Genomic DNA, 13,021 nt, shown 5'->3' on the forward strand with positions numbered 1-13,021 from the left:
CTACTGACTCAAATGTTAATCTCATCCCAAAACACCATCACACACAGAATAATGTTTGAACAAATAGCTGGCCACTCAGGGCCCAGTCAAGATGACACATCACAGCAGGGTAAAAGAGAATGGATACTGGGTGGTGGTTGAAATTTTAAACAGGGTGGTCATGTAGCTTTGTTGAGAAAGGGATATATGAGCAAAGTCTTGAAAGGGGCGAGCCGATTATTGACTTTTTTGCTCATCTTCTCCTATCAGAATACAAGCTTTAGAAAGCAAGAGATTTCATTTTTTATCTGTTATATTACCAGTGCCTGGAGCTTATCAGGTCCTCAAACATCTTTGCTGGGTGAATGATTGAGAATGAGAGCTGTGCTCTGTGTGCAGTTGTATCTCTTGCCCTTAGCTCGGTGTTTGACACACCCTAACAGTCAATAAACATTGGGTTTTATTTGATTTCTATAATTGTTTATAACAACTAATAAACATCACTGAGGACACAGGCTTACTTGTTTTGTTTGATATTGGAACACACATGGGAGTTAGTCAATAGTTGTTATTATTATTATTATTATTTTAATTAATTAATTAATTAATTTATGGCTGTGTTGGGTCTTCATTTCTGTGCAAGGGCTTTCTCTAGTTGTGGCAAGCGGGGGCCACTCTTCATCGCACGCACAGGCTCAGTAATTGTGGCTCACGGGCCCAGTTGCTCCGCAGCATGTGGGATCTTCCCAGACCAGGGCTCGAACCCGTGTCCCCTGCATTGGCAGGCGGACTCTCAACCACTGCGCCACCAGGGAAGCCCTAGTTGTTATTATTGACTGTGGACTCAGGTAAGGAGACTGAGTCTCAGAAATGTGAGGTTGGCTTGACCATGGTCTTGTGGCCAGGAAGCAGCAGGGTGGGAGCCTTTACTCTGTTTTTTTAACTCTCAAGTCACAGTATACATTGACATCACATTGCTTTAAAAATTGTCCTGGGGTCTCTCCTTTGGCCATAGCCTTTCTATCACTGCCCCGCTTGTCCCTTACTTGCCCACACAGGGCCGTGTGGTGATGTCTCCCTGAGGGACAGGTAGTCAGGTGATGTTGAGTTGTCAGTGCACACACCTCCCTGAGGACAGCCATCTCTTCCAGGTACCACAGTGTCAGGTACCCCCTCGTGTTAACACAAGTGAAAGGGAGTGCAACCTTTTGCGACCATTGACTTTGTCAGACAATAGCACAGTTCAGTTTGAAAGACTCCACCAGGAAGTTGCAGACTTCTGAAACTAATTTGGTGTTTATTCAACTTTGCAATCACTTCTATGTACTGTCTGTGTTTCACACACCGTGAAACGGCACTATGCTGTGCAATTGAATTAGTTGTACAGTGACTCAAAGGCATTAAACAATGACTTTGATATTTTAAGTACTGACTAGGAGGGATTTTTAATTCCTTCCTCATAATCAAAGCAACAAAAAAACCCAGTTACACAACCCTGGAACACTTATTTCTCTTTTCTATTCTGGGTGGACCCCACTGAGACAGAAAAAAACCTCCGAGCATTTAGTTTGCTTAATGGCAGAAGAAAAATTAAACAAGCATAGACGTGCAACCTTAATGACACCCAGCCACACTAGAATAACAGTTCCCAGCTTCTAAAACCTGTTATTTAATATAATGGGGAAATCTTGTGGGAGCTTTTCAGGTGCTGCTGAGTCTGAAAAAAAAAGCTACTTTGTGAGCAGGGGCGGGGGCAGAGGCAGGACACGGGCTCTGCTTGTATTCTTTTGCTTGGGGGTGGCGGGATCCTCAGGGCGCCATCCAAAGCAGACAGGGGCTGGGTGAAGTACAGCGCTGGCTGGCAGTCCCTGGAGGCTGTGGCCCTCGTGAAGAGAACACCATGCCTGTACGAGGCACAAGTGTTGCCAGTTCTGCCGGTGACATTATGGGACTCTTCATCCAGAGCCTTTCTGGAGATGGCACTGACAGAAAGGAAGAGGGGGGAAAAATACCCAAACAAAAATCTCAGCAAGTGAATTAATGCCGTGAAACTCCAAGCATTAGCTGGTAATAGTCCAGGGTAAAGCACCTAAGTGATGATTCACATCTGACAATAAATATATGAATAGCTGTTGAAAGCTTGTTTGATTTTCACAAAGAGGTTTAAACAAACATTCGTTTGTTCATTAGTCTTAAGCAACACTTTTATGGCAGGGGATGCATTAAACCTAACATATGTCTGCAACTAAGATAGCTGGTGGTTTTAAAGATGAAGACACAAAGCCATGCATATCATTTATGTGGAGAGGCCTTGAACTACCTGTAATGGAGTGAGATACAGTTATTATGGATTAATGCTGTGAATCTTCATCCAAAGAGAGAAAACAAACAGGCAAGGAGAAGGGCCCCGTCTTTGGAGATAAAGACTTAGAGGGCTCTACGTGCAATTGGTACTGAGTCTGCATAAACTCATTTTGTTGTTGTTTTTGTTGCATACTTTTCAAAAACCAAGTGGCTTAAATCTGTTCCCGGAGGTAATTATGCTAAACTGGCATTCCAACACCATAAATTCCCTGCTTATGGCAATCTCTGCTAGGGTGTCAGGTCGGGCTAGGTTACCGAGCAAATGGCTGCTTCGAAAGTTTTAGGGTAATTGCCTCTATAACTCGTTGAGTATAGGCCCTGTCAGGCAATCTCTAATTGTCACTGACGCTTCAGTTCCCTTTCTCCCTCCTCCTTCTTTTCTCCACTGTTGAACTAAAGGCCACTCTTCGGTGCAGAATGGCTTTGGACCTTTCATCTTCTGGAGCACCTGGATTTTGTCACCGTTAAAGCTTTTGCTCATGACATCATGATGTCACCCCGATGGAGCCCACAGGGCGGTAGTTTGGCTGAGCAAAAACTGTCCCTGTGCAGCCTCATCCTTGCCCAAGAAGCTATCAGTTGAGAGAAGATAAGTTATGATGATGGACTTGGTATGAAATGAAGAGTACATGACCATAAGCCCAATTCTTCTAGGTTTGTTTGTTTTTGTTTTTTTTTTTTTAACGAAGGCTAGATTGGTTGTTGATGTGTACTAGGATGGTGTCAGCAATTTCAAGAGCATACTTTGATCTTCTCCCCTCCCTTTTGTGTGTGGGCATGGGGCCTCAGTAGGAAGGATGTTTTTGGATTGTAAACTAGACTTGTGACCAGGAGTTTCTATTGAACTCTGTCTATATATGGGGATTTTTCATCAAACTGCATCATAAAATATGTTAAATACTCAGCTCCTAAATCTAATTCATTAATTATCTTGCTTAAAGTATACTTCAAATAGATCACATTTGACATGATATGTCACTGATAGTAGAGGGAAATGATAACACTTAAAACCAATAAATGTTTTAAATTTATTTTGCTTATTATGGTTGTCATATTTTGACATGGAGGGCTGACGTGTCAACAAAGCTGTTATCACGATGTAAAGCAATGGCATTGAACTGTCTCACCTTTCGTGTGGTTGTTTCAGGGTAAAGTGGGCCCAGGGGGAAAATATAGCTAAAATCTCCAAGGAAGCATCTGCTTATGGAGTCAATACAGATCATCACTGCATAAAACAGCCTGAGCTCAAAACAAAAGCTGGGGGAAAAGTTCATACTTTGATCTGCTACCTTTTTCCTAGTGGATTAAAAAATAATGAGAGGTTAAAAGGAATGTTTTCTATTTGCCAGAACTTGTGCAAAATGTCTCATGTATTTTATCTCATTTCATTCTATGAGGCTAGATATTTTTGTCCCTGATTTATAGACGAGAAAACTGAGGCTCGAAAGTCATAAGTAGCGTTCACAAGGTCACAAAGCTAGTTAAGTGGCAAAGCTCGGGTTTGGATGGATCAATGTCTGGCTTTACTCAGACACCAGAGCCATCGCTGTTCTGTGTGGTTTGGAACTAACGTTGATTCTGGCTTCTGGCTCATCTTGACTTCCCACTAGAATCCAGCCTCATTCCCAAGCTCTTGCCATCTCTGCCTGCCATATGATGATATAGTAGAACTTAAATGTGGACAGTGGGTTGTGATCTACAAAATGTTTTCATATACCTGGGGAGGATAGGTTTGGAGGCAACCAACATGCTTCTCTTTGTCTCCAAGCTTTAGAGAATAAAGGTAAAGTCAAAGGAAACTGCTAGAAAGGAGGGCTTGAGAGCTATGCTTTTTCTGCTATTTAGGACAGTGCCAAAGCCAGACTTTTTAAAAGGCTAAATGTAGATTTGACCCTGATCGAACTAAGCACCAAAGCAATGAGTAATAGATGTGACTTGGAAACCTTCACAGCAGCAGTGTTCTCTATGCCCAGCTAATTAAAGTCCAGCAAAGAGCTTGCTGTGGGCAGGGCTAATGTCTTCTGTACCTCAGTCTCTGTTTTGTGCCCAACTAATATTTGTTGAATGTAGCTGTTCATGCATAGCCAGAGACCAGCAGCTTGTTCTTATCTTAACCTCTCTTTTCTCAACTACTGATTTGCTTCTAAAATGTTTTTGTTTTTATGGGGTAGTCTACACCAATGCTTTAACAATTAGCCTTGGCAGCTAAGAGCTAGTCATTTGTTCAACTCATATTTATTTAATGTTATTTTTATGGACAAGGCTTTATGTTAGGCACTAGATATATAGCAGTAGTGAACGAAATAGTAAAATGTGGCAGATAGACATCAATCGATGAATTAGACAATTATTTATCATGGTGGCAAGTCTTCCAAAGTAGAAGTATAAAATGTTCTTGGTGCCCATGATAGGAGAACTTGATCTAGACTGAAGGAGCTGTGAAGGCTTTCTTGGAGAAATAATTTTTGAGCTGAACTATTCAGGGTGAATGAGAATTAACCAGAGCAAGCAGAGTAAGAAGATGATAGGAGGCAGGATGGCAAATAAACAATCCAGGGAGAGAGTGTATTGCTGAGAACAGTTTGATAAGAAGAAGCTCAGTTATGTTCTGAAACAGAAACCAGATAAATTTGGCTGGAAAAAGGTAGGGAACAGTGGAGCAACATGAGACGTTTTTTTTTTTTAAACCAGCTAAGACTTTTTGGTTGCAATAATAAGGAAAATTTATTGGTTCAGTAAACAGAAAAATCCAGAGGTGGTTGTCTCCAGTCATTACTTTATCAGAGATCTTTATTCCTCTCCGGTTTTCTTGGCCCTAATCTCTCCTGCATGTTGACTTAAGTATCCTAAGGTAGTGAAGTGACTGCAGCAGCTCCAGCCCTCACATCTGCCTTCTACACCATCCAGAAGAGAGAAAAACTTGTTACAGAATTCCTAATAAGAGGCCTGAGATGAACCCCAATTGGAGCAGTGGAGGCCACATGCTCTGCTTTGGACCACGCACAGTGTTGAGGAGACAGGAAAAGCCTGCTTTAGCATGGCCTGGGCAGAGATTTGTTCTCTGGAGCCAAGGGAAGATTCAGCTTCTCTGGAAGCACAGAGATTATAAGACAGAAAGCAGGACTGCTGGGAAGCACAGAATCGATGAGGAGGAGGCCGCAGAGGCCACTACAAGGCTGAAGAGGTGAAGATGGGCCTGTGCTATAGGACTTGGGGCCTATTAAAACCACAGGGCATCATTAAAGGATTTTCAGCAAGTCAGTAACATCATTAGATAAAACTGAGATATTTAAAAACAGATTATGAACTCCATTTTCACGCATCTATAGTTCCCAAGAAGAAAATCAGTCAGGTAAATAAACAAATCATTAGGCTAGGAACAAAAATGCAAATCTTTATTTGTCTAGTTTTTCTAATGATTATAACAACTAGTTCTTATTAGTTTATCTAATGTTAATAATAGCTTATAATGATAATAAGCCAACCACTCTGAGAAGAGCTTTACAAAAATTACCTCATACAATCTCCACTATAATCCTGGGAGGTAGGTTCCACGATTATCTCCACATTATTAGTGAGGAAGGGGTAGCTGAGGTATGGAGAGATTAATTTACCTAAGGTTATGTAGCTAGTAAATAGCAAGAGCAATAACCACCTGAATTGAAATATTGTGTTCTTTCCACTCAACTCCGGAATATCATGGGGGTGGGGGAAACCATGTCTTTCTTTATTTGGAAGATAATTACTGAACAAAGCCTCATGCCAGGACTCATGAGTCTCAACTGGCTAGCCAGATTGCATAGAATCTGCCTGAATTTAAAAAAATATATATTGTGGTAAAATATAAATAATGTAAAATTTGCCATTTTCACTATTTTTAATTGTACAATTCAGTGACGTTAATTACATTCACAACGTTGTGCAACCATCGCCACTATTGATTTCCCAAAGTTTTTCATCATTCCAAATAGAAACTGTAACGATTAAGCAATAACTTTCCACATCCCTCTCCCCACCAGCCTCTGGTAACCTCTTATCTACTTCCTGTGTCTATGAATTTGCCTATTCTCGATATTTTATGTAAGTGAAATCATACTACATCTATCTTTTGTTCTTATTTTATTGTGCGCTATTTCACTTAGTGTGATATTTTCAAGGTTCACCCATATTGTAACATGTATCAGAACTTCATTTCTTGTCATGGATGAATAATCTGCCAGAAAGTTGACAAAACTATTTTTATTAGTAGAGTGATTACAAAATATTTGAAATTGAATAACTATAATTTTTTTTTAACCCCACATTTGTTTATTTATTTTTTTATTTTTGACTGTGTTAGGTCTTTGTTTCTGTGCGAGGGCTTTCTCTAGTTGCGGCAAGCGGGGGCCACTCTTCATCGCGGTGCGCGGGCCTCTCACTATTGCGGCCTCTCTTGTTGCGGAACACAGGCTCCAGACGCGCAGGCTCAGTAGTTGTGGCCTCACGGGCCTAGTTGCTCCGCAGCATGGGGGATCTTCCCAGACCAGGACTCGAACCCGTGTCCCCTGCATTAGCAGGCAGATTCTCAACCACTGCGCCACCAGGGAAGCCCTTGAATAACTATTATTTTAAGCAAGCTTGTCCTCTCCAGGTTTCACTACCCTCATGATATTCTATTGTCTTAAAATCAGCAGCCTACTTACACTTAACATTTTCTGTCTGGTTCTTAAGACATTTGTGTTTGCAACCATTGCCTTGCAATCTGGGGTGACAGAGCTCTTGGATTAGATGGATTAGACTGAGTCCTCTCCTCAAGAAGGTAGAAACTTATCTCTGTACTCCTTTTTGCAATTACCTATCAGCACAGTGACTTATATACTAGGTGCTTAATAAATATTTGTGGATTCAAATTTAAATTCAATGTAGCGAAACTTTATCAGATATTTATGATGTTCCAGGCACTGTGTTAGGGAACAGGGATACGATGGAGATCAAAAGAAATGTGGTTCTTATTCTCTTGGAGACCACACTACAGGTAGACAATGATGATGTTAAGAGCCAGTGATCTTAAAAATAATAATGTCTTCTATTTTTATAGTTTCTTTTGTTTCCAAAGACTGTTCACATATATACTAACTCATTTAGTGCCATGACGTTTGACATACATTTTCTCCTAATGGCTATTTTTTAGTATATTCCAAATGAAGTAAGTTAGAAGAGATTATTGGTTAACCGAGATTTTAAGATTTGATTTAATGGGGTGGTAAATGAATTAATTCTTTCGGAAGACGGTATCTTTAAATCCAAAAATAGCTTGCATAAAGGACATTGTCTCTCGGCAAGTTGGGAGATGTGCCAATTTTTGACGGGCCCTAAGAATCCTTACCAACTTTCCTGCCATTTCATGAACCTAACTCTCTTGATAGCTCCAGGATTTAAGTTAAAAGAGTGCCTAAAACAAAGTCCAGAGCACATGACCCTTGTCTCTTCATGTATGCTGTATGTCTCTAGATCAGTCGTGAAGGCTTTCAACGGTTTCACTCTTTCCTTGAGTAGGTTTCCTGAATTCACCAGACTTGCTGTCACCTGGAAATCTCCTGCTTATTTGGTTGTCAACACAGGCTAGAGGAATAGAGGATAATGCCACGCACACCTCAACAACTTTCTGTCTTGCTATGTAACTGAAAGTGTTGGTCTCGCTTTTTTCATTTGTCGCGGGCCTCCCCACCCCAAGAACTGTCTGAAGGACATAAATGGAAAGAGGCAGAATTTAGGATGACTGAGAAGGGATAGTATATTTCTGAATTTTCTAGTAAGCACTTATTCCCGTGTCATTACCAAGTAAGGATGAAAGAGGCTCACGGAGAGCAGTGGACAAGGATCATTTAAAAACTCCAAATGCAAATCACAGTTACAAAAAGTGCTTTTGGTCAAACATTAGGAAAGAACATTATTACATTTGAACAACCCTACCTAAGAAAACCGTGTAGGAGGGAGAGAAGGAGACTCTTGGAATGGGAGGAAATTCCAGTTCAGTCTCGTTTACAGAAACTTCAACCACAAGCTCTTTTCAAAAGAATATCAGGATTCAAGCATGACATCATCTAAAGAAATGCTCATTGGTGTTCAGACCCTGACTGGCTGGGATCTGGTTCTCTTTATTTAACCCTTTCTCAGCTATTACCCGTTTAACTTTGGGAATACACTTTTCATGTTGTTTGCAGCAGCAGTAAGCACTGGAGCAGAAAGCATTGGAACGCAGTTGCTTTCTATAAACTCCTCACCTCAGTGTAAATTTTTATGCTTAGAGTGTCAAAAGTTATTTCAAATGCTTTGTTGCTATGTAGTTGCAAAAGCAGCATTACTGAGAGAAATGCTTCAATTAAAGCCTTTGAAAAATAGAGAACATCAAGTCATTGTGTGATTATCTTCTCCACCTTAGTCTCCTTTCTCTTATTTTTATCCCAATTTTATCGAAATATAATTGACACATAACATATTGTGTATGTTTAAGGTGTACAACATGAAGATTTGATACAAATATATATTACAAAATGATTACCACAATATAGTTAGTTAGCACATCCACCACCCCACATAGTTACGTGTGTGTGTGTGTGTGTGTGTGTGTGTGTGGTAAGAACATTTAAGATCTACTCTCTCAGCAACTCTCAAGTATACAATACAGTATTGTTAACTATAGTCCCATGTTGTACGTTAGATCCCCAGAACTTATTCATCTTATAACTGGAAATTTGTACTCTTTGGCCAGTGTCTCCCCATTTCCTCTACCCACCAGCACCTGGCAACCACCATTCTACTCCCTTTATCTATGAGTTTGACTTTTTTAGATTCCTCAGATAAGTGAGATCATACAGTATTTGTCTTTCTCTGTCTGCCTTATTTTGTTTAGCATAATACCCTCAAGGTCCACCCATGTTGTTGCAAATGGCAGGATTTCCTTTACTTTCAGAGCTGAATAATATTCCCTTGTATACATATATCACATTTTCTTTATCCATTCATCCTTTCATGGACACTTAGGTTGTTTCTATACCTTGGCTATTGTGAGTAATACTGCAATGAACATGGGAGTGCAGATATCTCTTCAAGACAATAATTTCATTTCTTTCAGATATATACCCAGAAATGAGACTCCTGGATCATATGGTAGTGCTATTTGTAATCTTTTGAGGAATTCTTTCATACTGTTTTTCATAGTGGCTATACCAATTTACACTCCCACCAACAGTGTATAAGGGTTCCCTTTTCTCCACATCCTTGCCAACACCTGTTGTCTCTTGTATTTTTCATAACAGCCATTCTAACAGTGTGAGATGATATCTTCTTGTGATTTTGATTGGCATTTGCCTGATTATTAGTGATGTTGTGCATATTTTCATGTACCTGTTGGTCATTTGTATGTCTTTTTTTTGGAAAAAAAAATGTCTATTCAAGTCCTGCCCCTATTTTTAAATCAGATTATCTGGGTTTTTAAAATTTGTCTGTTTTGTTTTGCTATTGGGTTGTGTGAGTTCCTTATGTATTTTGGATGTTAACCCCTTGTCAGATATATGGTTTGCAAATATTTTCTCCTATTCCATAAGTTGCCTTTTCATTTTGTTGATGTTTCTTTTACTGTGTAGAAACTTTTTCATTTGATATAGTCCCACTTATTTATTTTTGCTTTTGTTGCTTGTGCTTTTGGTGTCATATCCAAGAAATCATTCCTAAGGCCACTGTAAAGATTTTCCCTATGTTTTCTTTTAGGTGTTTTATGAATTCAGGTCTTTCTTACATTTAAATCATTAATCTATTTCACGTTAATTTTTGAGTGGTATTAAGATAGGAGTCCAACTATATTCTTTTGAATGTGAATATCCAGTGTTCCCAGAACAATTTATTGAAGAGATTATCCTTTCCCTATTGAGTATTCTTGGATTCCTTGCCAAATATTAGTTGACCATATATGTGTGGGTTTATTTCTGGGCTCTCAATTCTGTTCCATTGATCTAAGTGTCTGTTTTATGCCAGAACATACTTTTTTGATTACTATAGTTTTGTAATATAGTTTGAAGTCAGGGACTGTGATGCCTCCAGCTTTGTTCTTCTTTCTCAAGATTGCTTTGGCTATTTGGGGTCTTTTGTGGTTTCATACAAATTTTAGGAACATTTGTTCTATTTCTGTGAAAAATGCCTTTGGAATTTTTATAGAAATTGCACTGTTCTATACATAGCTTTGGGTAATAAGGTCAGTTCCCTTTCTCTTATAATCACACTCTTACCTTTTGGGTTAACATTTATGTCAGATTATTGCTTTACCTTGTCATTATGGATGGATATTAAAATTACAGGCTTATAACTAAGCAGCTATTTGCAAAAACTGAAGTAACGTATTATGACCACCAAAGAGATGTAAGTATTTTGGCTGAATGGTGCTAATTTTATTTGGATATTCCCCACTTTATCTAGGAAAAGGCACTGATACAGTTAATGATTTCAAAAATATACCATTCTGGAATTAGCCTTTATTCTTCCTGTCTTCTCACTGGATGCTTGAATGGAACCAGATAGACACAGGCAGTAATTGTGGGTCAGAGTGATAAAATGACTCATAATATTGAGCTTAATAGTTGTGAAACCTAGGGATATTATCTTGATTTCATATCATTTTCACTGCCTTTTACTGGTAATATACGAAATATGTGATTTCCAGTTAATAAATTCAAACCCTCCCTATTTCAATCATCTTTTGGTTTTCATAACATCTCTGGAGATAAAAGAGACAACTATCAGAGGCAAGAAACACAGGTCTAGAGGCATGAAGAGCTGTATACAATAAAGGAACATAAGGATGAGAATATGGGCACTTTGATCCCACACCCACTGGCAAGACGATTGATGGATGAAACATAACTGTCAGCCAGTAGACTAAGGAGGAAGGAGCTACTTCTTGAGCTTTTCAAACATAATGAGCTTACTCTCCCCTCTGGTTCTATTACTACCAAAACAATCATAAGACTTGACCCCACCAGTCAGGATTTGGTCCCTAAAGATATGAAGAGAAGGGTGGGAAGGCAAGACCCCCCCTGTGGTTGACTGTCAGAGGAGATAGGAAGTTCAGACAAAGAGAGTATGAATAGCTGGGGAGCATTAGCTGTCTCTTTACCCTCTTCCACACTGGGACCTGCATTTCAACTAATACAGAATTGGTGGTTGACTCAGAATGACATAGTGTTTAACATTGTCAAAGTAGTTGTGTTTGAAAGGGTAACAGTTGTATATTCTTTACCTGGTTCAACAATATTCCCTTGTCCCCTGTGAAAGCCGTTTTCTAGAATAAAGACTCCCTCTAGCCCAAAGCTCAAAATTAGCAGTCATATTGAATAGTAAAAACAAATCAACAAACTGCTATGCATTTGATTCAGTTTATAAATCCACTGTCTTTCAAATATCCATGTTGTAAAGCAGGTTCTTCAGGAAACAGACACTGAGAGCATGTACTGGGTAGTATCCTGCCTTTTGGAGAAGGGAAGGCAATAGGATTGGGGAGAGGGCAGAGTCAATGTGTGATGGTCCCAAGAAAAGCCTCAGGTTACTGTGACACTTGTCACAGAGCCCTTTGGGGATCTCTGAAGCTGGACTTGCCTTGCAGAGTTGTCCTGAATTGGCACTAGAAGACTGGGTCTTTATACCCTTGCAGTGACAAGTCATGGGATGTGGGTGACCCTGTGACCCTGGGTGAGGTGGCTTTCTAGGGCAAGTCCTAGAGAAGGACTCAGCTGAGAGCTGTAAGTGGTCAGTACAGCAGGTAGCTGAGGGAATGTGTATCTCAGTCCTGGAGGATGGATTTGGGCAGTGTATTACAGCATCCACTAAAATACAAATTAGACTTCTAAGTTATTTAATTCTTTCAAAAGTTGCCAGAGTGTACCAGAGTTATAAAGACTTCAGAGAGATCCTTCAATGGCCCAGAGATGGCAGATCTCTTAGAAATTATAAGGCAAGTCTCTTTTTTGGAACCTTTTTACTCATCAAACAAATAGATTTTCCATTTACTATATGGTAGCAAAAACACAGGGGCTGTTCTGGTTTTTGATATGTAGGGTGTTTGGGGGGACTGGGGCAGGAGTGTAGCTGCCTCCGTACAATCTGCTTGGAAGAATAAAAAGTGGTTGGCTTAACCTTCACCACCCCAGCTTGAGTCCACATTCTTAGAAGGTGAGCTAAAGGTTGAATTCTGGATCTTTCTGTGTAAGAGGGGGAAAAATCTGCTGCCAAGTACAGGAGCACTGGAGCCTTGAGACGGAATCCAAAAACTGGTTGTGGATGAGGAATAATGCCTTATATGGCGTGACTGTTCAGAGCCACTTCAGGGAGCTGGGGGATCATCGTGGCATTGCTTATGATAATCAAGGGCTGTCTGAGATTCAGGAGGTGAAGCAAGAAGATATGTGTGCCTAATGTTGAAGAAAAGCATTTCTATGTCTGTTAACATTTATGGTGTCCGATTGAGTGGGTTAGCAAAATAAAGACAGATGGCAACAGATTAATGCGAACATTTACTATACCTACAATACTGTGCCCACTCCAGCTGAAGCTCTCCTGCTTAACTTCCTCTACAACTCACAGTCAAATGTCACTTAGTGACCCTGAAGAGAAGAGCAATTTATGATGGATCAGGAATCAGGATTAACCA

Source organism: Pseudorca crassidens, chromosome 2 (assembly GCF_039906515.1).
Source record: "Pseudorca crassidens isolate mPseCra1 chromosome 2, mPseCra1.hap1, whole genome shotgun sequence".
NCBI lineage: Eukaryota > Metazoa > Chordata > Mammalia > Artiodactyla > Delphinidae > Pseudorca > Pseudorca crassidens.